This window comes from Heterodontus francisci, chromosome 26 (genome assembly GCF_036365525.1).
Source record: "Heterodontus francisci isolate sHetFra1 chromosome 26, sHetFra1.hap1, whole genome shotgun sequence".
Lineage (NCBI taxonomy): Eukaryota > Metazoa > Chordata > Chondrichthyes > Heterodontiformes > Heterodontidae > Heterodontus > Heterodontus francisci.
In genome coordinates this window covers 70,438,103-70,451,705 of record NC_090396.1, presented here as the reverse complement: position 1 = coordinate 70,451,705, position 13,603 = coordinate 70,438,103, and the positions used below count along the sequence as shown (strand labels likewise).

General features: G+C 42.3%; 1 pseudogene; it reads left to right on the top strand.

Moving 5' to 3' along the window:
* LOC137384587 (sodium/iodide cotransporter-like) overlaps nt 1–13,603 on the top strand; it is a 197,369-nt pseudogene that overhangs the window by 146,650 nt on the left and 37,116 nt on the right.

Sequence of the window (13,603 nt, the reverse complement as noted above, 5' to 3'; positions counted from 1 at the left end):
TAAAGGGGTATAGAGGCATTTTTTTTATTTCTTTTGAGAAGATAGCCAAACACTTGAAATTGCTAGAGGAAAGCTGGACACTGCTTATGTAAAGCAGGTTGATGGGCAGAGCTCATGAAGTTTATGCCATGCTTTGAGGCTTCTGCAGACTGAGATAGCAAAAGGGCTATTCTCGCTGTGTATGAGTTAGTTGGTCCCTGAAGTGTACAGGCAGAAATTTTGGAACCTCTGGAGATTGTCTGGGCAGACTTGTATAGAATTTGAGGGTAGAGTAAATAAATTTTGATTGTTGGATATAGGCACTAAAGATGGAAGCCATGCCTGAGAACCTTAAGGAACTAATTCTTCTGGAAGTATTAAAAAATTTACTCCCTCCATTAGCAAGAACCCAGGTAGAGAACCAGAAGGTTTTAACAGCCAGACAGGCAGCAGAAATTGATGATGATTATGAGCTTGTGTATAAGCCCTTTATCTATCACCCCACAAACCGGAGAAGGATAGAAGGTGGGAGGGTGAAAGGAAGGCAATTAGCCGGGGACAAGGGACAGCTGGGAATGCCCTGGGACCTTTAGGGATGAGTGACCATAATATAATAATGTAAAATTCTATGTTTGAAAGTGAGGTAGTTCAATTTGAAGCCAGGGTGTTAAATTTGAACAAAGGAAATTATGAAGGTAGGAGGTGGATTGGGAAAAATACATTAAAAGGTATGGCAGTTCATAGGAAATGGATAGTGTTAAGAATTATTACATAGTTTACAGTAACTATACATTCCTTCAAGGCACAAAAACCCCAAAAGTAAAGGCAGTCAACTGTGGATAACAAAGGAAGTTAAGGATTGTATAAGATTAAAAGAAAAGGCCTATAAAGTTGCCAGAAATAGTAGTAAACTTGAGGAATGGGAGGATTTTCGAATACAGCAAAGGAGAACCAAGAAACTGATAAAGAAAGGGAGAACAGAATATAAATGTAAGCCAGCAAAATATAAAAATGGACTGTAAAAGCTTCTATGTAAAAAGGAAATGTTTAGCTAAGACAAATGTGGGTCTATTACAGGTGGAGTCAGGAGAATTTATAAATGCGGAATAGAGAAATGGCAGAGAAGGTAAATGATTACTTTGCTTCTGTCTTCACTGAGGTAGATGCAAGAAATCTCCCAGAATTAGAGATCCAAGGGATTAGGGGGAAAATGAGGAATTGAAGGAAATTAGTATTAGTAACAAGGTTGCATTGGAGAAATTAATGGTGCTGAAGGCTGATAAGTCCCCAAGACCTGATATTCTACATCCCGGCGTGTTGAAAGGAGGTAGCTATGGTGATAGTGGATGCATTGGTGATCATCTTCCAAAATTCTAAATATCCTGGAGTGGTTACTGCAGATTGGAAGGTAGCAAATATCACCCCACTATTTAATGGGAGGGAGGGAGAGGAAAAACGGAATTACAGACTTGTTAGCCTTACATCAGTTGTTGGGAAAATGCTGGAATCTATTCTAAAGGATGATATAATGGACACTTGGATAATAATGATCTATTGGACATAGTCAACATGGCTTTATGAATGGGAAATCATGTTTGACGAACCTGTTTTGAGGATGTTACTAGTAGGATTGATAAAGGGGAGCTGGTGGACATGGTATACTTGGATTTTCAGAAGGCTTTTGATAAAGTCCCCCACAAGAGGTTGAGTGGCAAAATTAAAGCACATGGGATAGGAGGTAATATACTGGCATGGATTAAGGATTGGTTAACGGGCAGAAAACAGTAGGAATAAGTGGGTTATTCTCACATTTGCAGGTTGTGACTAGTGGGGTGCTGCAGGGATCAGTGCTTGGGCCCCAGCTGTTCACAATATATCAATGATTTGGATGAGGGGACCAAATGTCGTATTTCCAAGTTCACGGATGACACAAATCTAGGTGGGAATGTGTGTTGTGAAGATGCAACATGGCTTCAAGGGGATTTGGACAGAATTAGTGAGTGGGCAAGAACGTGGTAGTTGAAATATAATGTGGAAAAATGTGAGGTTATCCACTTTGGTAGGAGAAACAGATGTGCAGAGTATTTTTTAAATGGTAAGAGATTAGAAAGTGTAGATGTACAACGGGACCTAGGTGTCCTTGTCAATAAGTCTCTGAAAGCTAACATGCAGGTGCAGCAAGCAATTAAGGTGGCTAATGGTATGTTAGCCTATAACTGCAAGACGATTTGAGTACAGGAGTAGTGAAGTCTTGCTTCAATTGTATAGGGCCTTTGTTAGACCATACTGGAGTACGGTTTGCAGTTTTGGTCCCATTACCTTAGGAAAGATACTATTGCCATAGAGGGAATGCAATGAAGGTTTACCAGAGTTGTTCCTGGGATGGTGAGACTGTCCTATGAAGAGAGATTGGGGAAACTGGGCCTGTATTCTGTAGAGTTTCTAAGAATGAGAGGTGATCTCATTGAACCTACAAAATACTTAAAGGGATAGACAGAGTAGATGCAGATCCCCTGGTTGGGGAGTCTAGAACCAGGGGACACAATTTCCAAATAAGGGGGGAGCCACTTAGGACAGAGATGAGGAGAAATTTCTTTACTTAGAGCGTTGTGAATCTTTGGAATTCTCTGCCCTAGAGGGCTGTGCAAGCTCAGTCATTGACAGATTTCTAAATACAAAATGACATAAGGAACTTTTGAGGTAAGTGTGGGAAAAAGGCATTGAAGTGGAAGATCAGCCATGATCATATTGAATGGCAGGGCAGGCTCGATGGGCTGAACAGCCTACACTTGCTCCTATGTCTTATGTTCCTCCTCAGGCCAGAAAGGAAGAGGCTGAGGGTGGAAGCGAGATCCACAAGCCTAAGTGTTACCATTGTAAAGCCTGACTACCTGACCCGAACCCGACTACATGTGTCGGGTCGTATCTGTATTCGGCGTCCAGCATTCGGGCTTGGGTTGGGTCGAGCTGGACTGTAGTGTTTTGTGTTGTTTTTGTTTTAGTCTATGATATTTTTCTGTTTCAAAAATGTTTGTTAGTTATTTTCAGGCCATTTCAGGCATTTAAAAAAAATTAAGGGACTTGGGTTGGGTTTTAATTTTATACCCGAGCCAGGCTTTATACCATTGTCACAAGGTGGGACATCTTTGTGCAGAATGCTGGAAGTTGCGGGGTAAACTCATGGGACTTATTGGGGTACACAAAGCCAATGCAGAGAATGGGGCCCTGACCCAGAGTGCAGCAGATCAGGCTGTAGCTCTGACTGCACCTGTAATGCTAAATACAAAAAACAATGCGAGTCCAGGGGGTTGTGAATAAAATACCTGAGATTTATAGGGAATTCTTGTCAAAAGGAAAAGTAACTCCTTATCCCTTAAGTGAGGCACAGTGGCGCAGTGGTTAGCACCGCAGCTTCACAGCTCCAGCGACCCAGGTTCAATTCTGGGTACTGCCTGTGTGGAGTTTGCAAGTTCTCCCTGTGTTTGCGTGGGTTTTCTCCGGGTGCTCCAGTTTCCTCCCACAAGCCAAAAGACTTGCAGGTTGGTAGGTAAATTGGCCATTATAAATTGCCCCTAGTATAGGTAGGTGGTAGGGAAATATAGGGACAGGTGGGGATGTGGTAGGAATATGGGATTAGTGTAGAATTAGTATAAATGGGTGGTTGACGGTCGGCACAGACTCGGTGGGCCGAAGGGCCTGTTTCAGTGCTGTATCTCTAAACTAAACTAAACTGAGGCATGTAAGCCTTGTCCTGCTTTTGTTTTTGGTAATCAATATATACTCATCATGGATATGACTACTCTGTTCCCAGAGGCCATTCCCTGGAGAACAATTTCTGCTAAGGTAGGTGGTAGAGAAATTAACCCAGTTCTTCTAGTTATGGATTATCGATTGAGAGTCAGTTGAACCAAGGTTCCAATTTTATGTCTAAAATTTTTCAGCAAGTTATGGGTAATTGGAGTACAACATAGTTAAGTCTTAAAGCATACTACCCACAGACATGGAGTTTTAGAGAGGTATCATCAGACCCTCAAAACGATGATCAGGATCAGGGCATACAGTCATGAGTATCCCCACGATTGGGATACAGGGCTAGAATTTCTTTTATTTGCCACTAGGGATTCACCTAATGAGTCTACCAGTTTTAGTCCTTTTAAATTAGTTTATGGACATCAGATAAGAGGTCCTCTAAAACTAATTAAAGAAAGGTTTTTAAGAGAGGGACGAATCTTCGGTGCTAGATTATGTATCTGTGTTCCGGGAACAGCACACGAGAGCTTGCAAAGTGGCTCAGGACCACCTTAAAGATTCCCAAACAACTATGAAGAAATAAGTAGACAAGCATGAATATTTCAACCAGGGGTGAGGTGTTAGCATTACTGCCTTTACAGGGTGAGCCATTGAAAGCACAGTTCAATGGTCCATATAAAGTGGTCAAGAGAATTGACAAAATAAATTTGATTGACACCCCAGATCGCCAGGAAGAATTGGCTGTGTCATATCAATATGTTGGCACAATATCATCACTGGGAGGAGGATAAGCAAGCACAGTTATGTCAGGTAGTAGGGACGGTGAAGGATGACAGGGATAGTGAGGATGAGGCAGAAGGAGGCCTAGACAATTCTCAAATTGAACCTCCTACTATCTGGTTAGCTAATATTGAATGCTAGGGAGATTGGACACTATGTTTTCATATTTAGATGCAGAACAACGAGAAGACCTATCAAGGCTAATCACAGCATTTAAGAGAGTCTGTAGGGATAAGCCAGTTATGTACAACCTTAGCCACACATGTGGCCCTAGGGGAATCCTTAACACTCAAGTCCAGAGAAACAGACTCAGGTAAAAGCCGAAATCCAATACATGCTGCAAAACCATCTAATTGAACCCAGTCAAAGCAGCTGGAGTTCCCTAGCGGTGTTAGCGCCTAAACTGATGTTCAACTAGACTTTGCATAGACTACAGAAAAGTTAATGCAGTGACAAAGCAGACTGCTACCCAATACCTCACTTGGAAGACTATATTGACAGAATGGGTAGTGCCATGATTCTTACAAAAGAGTTTTGTTGAAGGGATACTGGCAAGTTCCTTTAACACAGAACTAAATAAATAAATATTGACCTTTGGCACACCAGATGGTCTTTTCCAGTGCCGAGTGTTGCCATTCAGACTAGGGAATGTCCCAGCCACTTTTCAGACACTAGTGAACCAATTGGTAACCAGGGTTCCTAACTATGTGGTTTACCTTCATGTGCTGATCTATAGTGTCACTTGGAACAACTGCAGGGGGGGTGGGGGTGTGGTGGTGGCTGTTTGGAAGGTTGCAGTTGGCTGATTTGGTGATAAACTTTGTGGAAAAAATTTAAAAACCAGAATGCCAGACTATTCCAGTGGAGTTTACTATTACAACTTTATCACTTAAAAAAATTTCCACATTGTGGGCAAAAAATAATGTTATTGCAGATGTTGTATTGAGAATTTGACGATTGAGTTATCTGAATGAACAGGATACAGAGCAGAATTTTAGCAGCATTTAAAAATGGTGTTTCACATCTCCAAGTGTGGAGGTGTTACAAAAGTGCTTCTGTTAAAAATATTTGAGAATTCGTAGTCAAACTGAAGAAATGTTGGACCAGTTTAACACCCCTCCCCCCCCTCCCCCCAGAAAAAAAGCTCATCACTGGAACACTGAAAGGACTTGAACAGTTACTAGTTGTCAAGTTAAAAATAGAACAGAAACCCTGGTAACTGGGGGAAGATGTGTGCAGAGAAATGACAGGTCAGAAGGTGGACTCTGTTTCTGGCTTCACTTTTGAATGGTTTGAAGTTGGAAATGTTTAAAAGGGGTTGGAGTTTAGAAAAATATATGTAACGGAGTGACAGAACCCTAGTTCAGTCCAGGCTGTTCCATTTCTTTAAAAAACCTGTAGACAAAGGAAGAAAATTTCCAACGAGAGAAGACCACAACCCAGCTCTGCTTTCCCGCACCTTTCAAAGAACACGAGAAGTCCACTGTGTCAACTCTTCTCCTGTCTTTGAAGAAAAGCCTGCTAAATTAATTCTCAACGCTGCCTAAAAAGAACTGTTCTAAAATATCCCATTGACCCGTCTACGTGTACTTGGAGGACACACTGTAAGCCATTTTTGGAACACAACATCTCATCTGCTGTTTCCTTAATGAATGAGCAAGTATTAAGCCCAAGTGATTTTTTTTGTCTGCAACAGAGCTCTAAACAAAAATTCCTTTTATTTTTCTGGTTAACCAGTGTATGTGTGTGAGCATGAGGGACTAAGGTAAAAAGGGAACTTTAAAATTTCACTGTGTTTATGGTTTACTTCATTACTGGTTAAGACTTGTTTTATAATAGTGACAATTTTGTTGTTCAATAATCAAACCTGGTTAGTGTGTTTTATTCTGGGAAAAATAGAGTATATGATTGACTGTATCAGTATGTGGGAAAATTTAATATATGCTGTGACTGGTGGAGAAGTGGAACTAGAATAAACAGTGCACTCCTCCCACCTTGGTCGTAACAATATCGAGTCACACATCAGTTCGTTGTGGGTGGAGCCTGACATAGTGAGATGTGTTTAGATGTGCTCCTGCAGTTACTACATATGTATCTATGTTCCAGTTCTGTTATAAAACTGCATGTTTGTTTTGAATATTACTTGTATTCCTGTGATTCAGCAACAGATCACACACCAAGGGACAAGTAATATTACAATATGTACCATTGTGGAAGCCTGTATGCCTCATATTGCTTGGTGTACCAATCACCACTACTTTGTTGGATCCCCAGTGAGCCTCAGGAACAAGATCAGTTTAGGGAGCCCATGCTTCTGTCTCTGCCACTGGCTCCAGTCACTTATCTTGTATAGGGCAGGTGGAAATACCACCACAAGACAACTCTCGGGGATGGGAGAGATCTAACAGTTTTCTTGGCTTCCTTGGAGCTTGAGCTAATTGCCTTCCAAAAGTTAAAATGGGAGACTAGTAAAACTCCTGTGGAATTTTGAGGTCATTAGGACCTCCCTTCAACTTGTTTTTTTCCCCCCAGAAACAGTCAATTCTGAGTTTATGTATTTCAAGGGCTAATAGCATTTCAGTTGCCAAAGGTTTTTGTTTCTACACAATGGCTCTGAAATTGCCCTCCCAGAGCAGAAGCACTTTGTGCAGCACAGTTTGTATTAGTGGAGTGCTGAGTGGACCTCTCGAGATTTTGTTTGATGCCTTTTATTAGAATGCTAATGTTGCATTCCCATTGTGCTTTGCGTGAGGTACTGGGAGTGCAGATGTCAGGGAGGAGCAGGATTTCCTGTGCAAGACCTTTGCATTGCAAGTGAAGCATCTTAAAACTGTCCTTACACTTCCTGTTGTATAGAAAGATGCTTCTTGTGATTCCAGATTAATAGCAAAAATTATCCAGAAGTCTAACAATTTCCAGACTGAGGTAAGATTGTTTAATTCATGTTCAGGGAGATGCTGACAAGGAAGGTCAGCCTCATTTTAAATTGTTTTGAACAAGCTCCAGATAGCATTCCCCTGTCCTTGCAAGCTCTTGGCTGGTGCAGGAGGGTGGGGGTTGGGGGGGGGGGGGGGGGGGGTGGGTAGGGAGGGGAGGAGAAAGGTGGCTGTGGTTGCAGGTGTCTAGCTCCTGAAACAGCTTAAAAGGGCAGGTTGACTTGAAGAAAATCAGCTTGCAATGAAGTGACTAAAAAGTGTTCCAATCAGAAACTCTCTATTTTTGGTCCCTCCGTTGATTCTATTGACTGTTTTGGCCATTTAAAGATTTTGTTGTGGGCCAATTTTATACATTTGGTGGGCAGAGCAATCATGCAACCTGCTTGATGTCCTCAATTAATGAGCCACTTGAATGGTCGGGCCACATTTACATGGAATTGGCAAATTGCAAACATTGAACCAGCACTCACAGGCAGCTTGCTGATTAAGTGGTGGGAGGACTGGTTGCAGGGCAGGGGAGTGTGGGGGGGGTGGGTGGTGGGAAATCCACCCATTTCCTTTGCAGAAAATCTGAGTTTGGCTGGATTGGCAAGAAACTTGCAGTGGTCCCTGTAACAATGCAGGTTAAAACTTGTGTGGCACACTCATTAATACCCAAAAATTGGTAGCTAAAAATTGCATTGTAGTTCTATGTACCTCATAGGACCCCAATTTTCCTGTCTCAAGTCCTCCACTGCAGTACTTAAGCATGTAATCTAGAAGATTCTACAGTGCATAACTGCAAGAGTCTTATATTGTCCAAAGTGCTTCCCTTCTGATGAGATGTTAAATTGAGACCTTGTTTGCTTTCAGTAAATCCAGTGCACAATAAAAATCCCGTGACACTATTTGTAGAATAGCATCAAGTTAGTGACATCCTGATCCACATTCTTCCCTCAACCAGCCAGTCACTGGAGGGCCACATGGTGTGTCTGCCTTTGGAGGTTGTGTGCTCTCTTCTACAAGAGAGAAAACATAGTTACAAATGTTAGTAATGGCTTGTGTGAATAGGAAAGAAAGTTAACATTTGTGGAGGGTGACAGTGAGACATAGGTGTGAAAGGGCAATAGGATGAGGGTGAGTGTGAGTGTTGATTGTTCAGATGGGGATGTGGAGCTGAAAGCTGTGTTGTCCTGAGGAGGGCTATGCAGGAGAATGCTGGGAAAGTCAAACTATTGGGCTTGGAACCTTAAAGTGTTATGCCAATCACCTTCCCGCCCTCCTGAAGCCTTGGTGTACTGTCTCCAAGCTGGATGGACCATGTTTATGCTGCTGACTGCTTCAGCCACTTATGCATACCTACTTGGTTGGAGAGGTTGTCCTCTTCCTCACATCCTTGGGAAAGATCAACTCACTGCAACCCCTCAGATCCCACAGCAGGGCCTCGAAAGTGAGGGACCCAGGGGGAAGCCTTCCCAGGCCTCCTCTACGTACTTGTGATTTCTGCAGCCTCAAAACTTCATCTCCACTTGACTCATTCCAACCATGCTATGGTCCTTTTAATGAGAAAAGGTTCCTTTGACAGATCCAGCACAAGATCCTGCCCACCCTCCCTGATGGCCAGGGAACCTGGAGGTGGGATGCTAATGCTGTGTCAGTCAAAGTTCAACTAGTTCCACACCTGCTAATGGTCCTGCTGTTTTGGCAGGGACAAAGGTGAAAAGGTGACCAAAAAAAGTTCTCTGGAACTATTCCTTTAAATTTATTTCCATTTTGCCATTTTCTTCCCTTTTTATCACCACCCTGTTCCATGAACTATTTCAGCTGAGAAAATGGACGGACATTAAATTCCAGACTTCTGAATCTCAATGCCACTCTGAAGTTTGTTATGAGGAGATGTGTAAAAGCGTCCTACGAAATTTGTATAGCACCTTTCATGACATTAGTATGACCTAAATACTTCACAGAAAATTAACTACTTTTGGAGTGTTGCAATGTAGAAAAAGTGGCAGCCAATTTTCATACAGCATTGACTAGTGACCAGTTAATCTGTTTTAGTAATGTTTAAGGACAAATATTGGGCAGGATGCCTAGAGAACTCCTCTACTCTTCTTCAAAATAGTGTCATAGAAATTTTTTATGTCTACTTCACAGGGTGGTCAGGGCATTGATTTAATGTCTCATCCAAAAGATTGCACTTCCAGCAGTGCAGCACTGTCAGTAGGGCACTCAAGTATCCGCCTAGATTTTGAGATTGTCTATGGATTGAAGCAACTTATGACTGACTCAGATGAGTGTGCCGCCAGAGCCAAGGGTGACACCTAATGCTTTATATTTGTTTGATACCTTGCGACTACTCACTAGATGGTTTCCAATTTCACTTTGAAAAGTGTATCAATGTAGAAATTAATAGAACACGAATTCATCCTTGATTGTTAACTTTACATTTTATTTTGTTGTGTGCACATATTTGAAAGAAAGTAGTCAAAAGAGAATACGGTGGTAAGTTCCTGTTTTTACATGTGTTATATTCACAAAAGACCAGAGTTTGAAACATTAATTTCTTCATTTATGCTGTGGAAGAAGTGAATAGCAGAAATTAGCAAAATATGAAGATGGGTGGGAACCCATCAAAATTGTGCATTTGGGGGCTGACATTGTATGATGACATGCAAATGAGAAAAATTCATTATTTGATGTGTTTCCTGCATTTGAGCCCTTGGCAGCATTGGGCATAAGGGATACTTTTACACCTCTTGTGTCTCGACATTCCCTTGCGCCAGTGCTCCCAAGGGCTCAAACGGCAGGCTAAAATTTAAAATACAGGTTTCCCTACTGGAGTTGATCATAGTGATCGATTTCCATCCTGAAATGGCTGTGTACACAGTCATGCACTTTGAAAACTCTTAAAAATCTTTGAACACGCTGTCAGCTGACAAATACTGCAATGCACTGCAGCTACTTTCCTGCCACCTGCTGTTGGTACCAAACGTGCACCAATTATTTCAATGACTCTGATCTGGGAAGTGCAACAGAGTCAGGGGCACAAACAGCAGGAAAAAAAAAAAAATCGTCTGTCGTACTTGTAACATCTGAGTGGGCTAAAAGGAAATTTGGGGCTGAGCTGTTTATTAATCAGCTATTTCAACTGGGTTAGTTAATTGTACAAACATATCTAGATCAATGGGACTTTATATAAATAGAGCCATAGGGCTGAATTTTATGCAGCCCCAGCAGGTCAGATGGTGGTGTTGAGGGACGCTGGGGGCAGCATAAAATTGAGTGGGAGGCTCCGGGAGGCCTTCATGCCCCACTCCTGCCTCTAGCCAACCTTATGGCGGTCAGGCAGTGTGGGAAAATGGCCTGCCCGAGGCCAATCAAGGCCCTTAAGTGGCCACTTTAGGGCCCTCGTCTGCCACCACAGGCAAGTATGGCAAGCAGGTGTGCTGGGGAAATGAAAGGCTACCCAGCGATATCTGCCAGCCTGTGTGCCAGGGGTGGGGGGGCAGGGGGGGGGGGGGGTTGTGCCATGACAGGGTGCCTGATTGCCCCAGGACCCAAGATGCACTTCCCCCCCCCCCCCCCCCCTTGCCTCACCACCACAACCGATCATGCCCCCAGCAAGGCAAGCCCAACTTACCTGAAGTCCTGGCTCCATGGTGCTGGCTGGGCTGCAGTCCCAGCAGTAGCCTCCACTCCTGGTGGTACTGTTTGGACCAAGCTGCTGGCCTGCAGCTCACTGAAGCGGGACCTCCTCACTCAAGCGGGTGGAAGTACCGCCTCGGGACAAATTAAAGCCCAGGGACCCGTAAAATGCAGGTTGGATCCCCGGGCTAGGCAGAAGTGGGTTCGCCATCAACATCTGTCAACGGTAAAATTCCAGCCCATAGAATGATACAACATAGAAGAAAGCCTTTTGGTCAATCATGCTAAGGCAGCTCTTTGCAAGAGTTATCCATTTAGTCCCACTTCCTGTGCTGTTTCCTCATTCCTGTAATGTTGTTCCCTTAAATTTATCCAATTCCCTTTTGAAAGCTACTATTAAATCTGCTTCCACCACCCTTTCAGACACTGCATTCCAGAGCACAATAAATTGCCGTGTAAAATAAAAAGATATCCCCATATTGTCTTTGGTTCCTTTGCCCATCATCTTAAATCTGTGTCCTCTGTTTAGCAACCCTTCTGCTATGGGAAACAGTTACACTATCAAAAATGGTTTGCGATTTTGAGCACCTGTCAAATTTCCTCTTAGCCTTCTCTGCTCTAAAGAGAAGAACTCCAGCTTCTTTAGTCTCGCCACATAACTGAAATCCCTCATCTCTGGTGTCATTCTAGTAAATCTCTTCTACATCCTCCCTAAAGTGCAGTATCCAGAATTTAACTCCATACTCAAGCAGAGGCCTAACCAGGGTTTTAAAAAGATTTAGCATAAACTTACTTGCTTTTGTACTCTCTCCCTCTGTTAGATAAGGCAAGGATCCCATATGCTTTCCTGACAGCCTTCTTAGCTTGCCCTGACACCTTCAAAGATTTGTGTATTTACACACCAGCTCTCAGTTCCTGAACTCCTTTCAAAATTGTACCATTTAGTTTATATTGCCTCTCCTCATTTTTCCCACCAAAATGTATCACTTCACATTTTTGTTAAATTTCATCTGCAACCAGTAGTACTGTCCCTTGCACCATTATTACATGGTAATACTGTCTGTTGCACTATGAAAACCCTGTAATATCAATTGCACCACTATTGGCCTGTATATTGTCCGTAGCACCTTTATACCCTTGCACTATTATCCTGTAGTGCTATCCCTCACACTATTACCCCCATAATACTGCTCCGGACACTGAAAACACTAATAAAAAAGGATAGACAGACTTATATTGAATAAAGCATAGTGATAATTGGGTAACTCTGTGCACAATAGTTGGCTAAATTGAAATTTATACTGAATAAAACCAACATTTTTCTGAGAATTCCTGAATGAAAGTTGTGTAAATGTTATCAAATGTCTATTGTTCATTCATAACTGTATTTTAATATAGGATAGTCTCAAAAGTTATTACTTCTACCAGTGTTTTGTCTAATTGTGGTGGATGTGTAATTGAGATTTCCTATTGTTTGACATTGGATGTAAAAATGATTTCATACATTTCCCAGCAAACAGGATCCAGTCAGGAAACTGATCCCATACAGCCAATTTATATGACATGGTTTGGACTGTTTTTGTTGAAAAACTAGAGGATGGTTAGTAATCAAGAATAAATTAAATGCTACAAGTCTGAAACTCTGGGGATCTGCTCCACTGTGTAAGTGCAGTGATGCACAGACTCCATCCACTATAGTCCTTGGTCACTGTCCCTATCCCAAATGCCCAAGGATAGGGTTATCTATAAGGCTGGGATGGGATTCCCATATTTGAAAGGATACCTGCTCTAAATTGTTAGCAGAATGTTGAAGTTGCTCCATGCCACACCAGTGGGCAGGAGGCCCTGAAGAAATGTCCTTTTCGGTTCTTCTGCTCCCAGTGTAGTAAGCAGCCTCTTGTGGAAGCTAATAAATCCCGGAGGGGGTTGGTTATTTTTTTCACACCAGAGTAAGAGTTTGGGACCTTATTACAGATCTCAGCAGGACTTGCACCAGCTGTCAACTCAGTTGGTACAAGTTCTATGAGGCCTACAGAGGGTATAAATGACAACCTGGGAACTCTCCCTGACACAGCAGATCAACTCATGGAACCCTCACCAGAAAAAAGGTAGAACAGAAACACTGGGCAGAATCCTAATGGAATCCATTTTCCAGACCCATCCCAGTTCAGTCCAAGACCCAATCAGAATTCCTGGCCCCACACAAGAGCTCAAATGAGACTTCAGACTATCCAGAGAGTACATAAATTGCATTTTAAGAATAAAGAAATATTTTTTGGAGATGCAACTTTAACAAAAAGTTCATTTTACTTGGATTAATCTCTTAACTGTTGTTCTGTGATGCAGCTATGACTTTTGGACTGACCACAATAGGCATGGCTGGAGTGTGTTCTCTCCTAAACAGAAATGTACTTCAGGTAAATAAATTTCAAAAAAATATTGTGGATGCTCAAAATCTGAAATATAAACAGAAAATGCTGGAAATACTCAAGTAGGAAATCCTGCCTGGCCTGCAAAGTATTTCCAGCACTTTG